Raw genomic sequence first — 1,920 nt, forward strand, 5'->3', positions numbered from 1 at the left:
TTTTATCATTTTTATTTCAAAATATTAGGAGGTATTTATTTTTTAATTTTAAAATGTATTTATTTACCTATTTAGAGACAGGGTCTTACTTTGTCATGCCATCTCACAATAGCTCACTGCAATCTCAAACTCCCAGACCCAACCAGTCCTCCTATTTCAGCCTCCTGAGTAGCTGGAACTATAAGCACAGGCCACCACAACTGGTCAATTTTTCTATATTTTGTAGAGATGAGATTTGGCTTTTGCTAGGCTGTTCTTAAACTCCTAACCTCAAGCAATCTTTCCACCTCAGCCTCTCAAAGTGCAAGGATTATAAGTATGAGCCATACTGCACCTGACCAAAATTTACTTTTATTTTATTTTATATATTTTTTTGAGACAGAGTCTCACTTTGTCACCCTTGCTAGAGTGCTGTGGTGTCATAGCTCATATCAACTTCAAACTCTTAGGCTCAAGATTGTTTTGCCTCAGCCTCCCAAGTAGCTGGGACCACAGGCCTCCACCACAATGCCCAGCTATTTTCAGAGATGGAGTCTCCCTCTTGCTCAGGCTGTTCTCAAACTTCTGAGTTAAAGCAGTCTAACTGCCTCAGTCTCCCAGAGTTCTGGGATTATAGGTGTGAGCCACCTTGCCTAACCGTCAAAATTTATTTTTAATTGTGAAAAAAATCACACAAAATTTATCATCTTAACCACTTTTTATTCAGATTGTCTTTTATTTATTGATATACTTTAATTTTGTTATGTTTATAGAATATGTTTATAGACAACTGTCATTGTTGTGATATTATCTTCCTATTCAGGAACATGAAATCCTTCTGCATTTATTCATATCTTCTTTTGGGTAGCACAATGGATCCTACACGTTTTGTTTTGGTTTATTTTGAGATGGGGTCTCACTCCGTCACCTTGGGTAGAGTGCCATGGTGTCTTGGTAGTTTGCAGCAAACTCAAACTCCTGGGTTCAAGTGATCCTTTTACCTCAGCCTCCCAAGAAGCTGTGCCTATAGGTACCTGCCAGGATGCCTGACTAGTTTTTCTATTTTTAGTAGAGATGGGTTGTCACTCTTGCTCAGGCTGGTCTTGAACTCCTGAGCTCAAGCAATCCACCTGCTTTGGCCTCTCAGAGTTCTACACATTTAAAAAAAAATTTTGTTCCTAGACATTTTATATTTTGGGTTGTTTTTATAAGCTGATCTTTTTTTCACTGTAAGTAATACTACCTAAGACATTCATTAATTTTTGAATATTTTAAAAAGTAGCCTGCCAAAACTAATAGTTGGTTTTAGCTGATATGTTTGGATTTTCCAGGTAGCTATATAATGATAATTTTGTTTTATTATTTCAAATGTTTATAACTGTTTGATTTATTTCATTTTTAAATTAGCACAATAATCAGACATTTATGAGGTACACAGTAAAGTTTAAATACATATAATGTATAGTGATCAGATCAGGGTAATTAGCATATCTGTCATCTTAAACATTTACCATTTCTTTATATTGGGAACATTCAATATCCTCCTTCTGGCTAGTTGAAACATAATATATTATTGTTAACTATATGTAGTTATTCTACAATGATATAGGACACTAGAATTTATTCCTCCTATCTAATTGTAATTTTGTATTCTTTAAGTGTACAGTTCAGTAGTCTTAAGAATATTGACATTGTTGCACAACAGATCTCCAGAACTTTTTCATCTTGTAAAACTGAAACTCTGTACTTATTAAATAGCTACTCCCCCTTTGCCCTCCCCCGATCTCTAGTAATCACCATGCTACATTTTGTTTCTATGCATTTGATTACTCTACATACCTCCTTTAAGTAGAATCACACAGTATTTGTGTTTGGGCTTAGATCACTTAGCATAATGTCCTCAAGGTTCATCCATGTTGTAGTGTGAGCCCCAATTTTTCA

Source organism: Otolemur garnettii, unplaced genomic scaffold, assembly GCF_000181295.1.
Source record: "Otolemur garnettii isolate 467f Iridium unplaced genomic scaffold, OtoGar3 scaffold00009, whole genome shotgun sequence".
Classification (NCBI taxonomy): domain Eukaryota; kingdom Metazoa; phylum Chordata; class Mammalia; order Primates; family Galagidae; genus Otolemur; species Otolemur garnettii.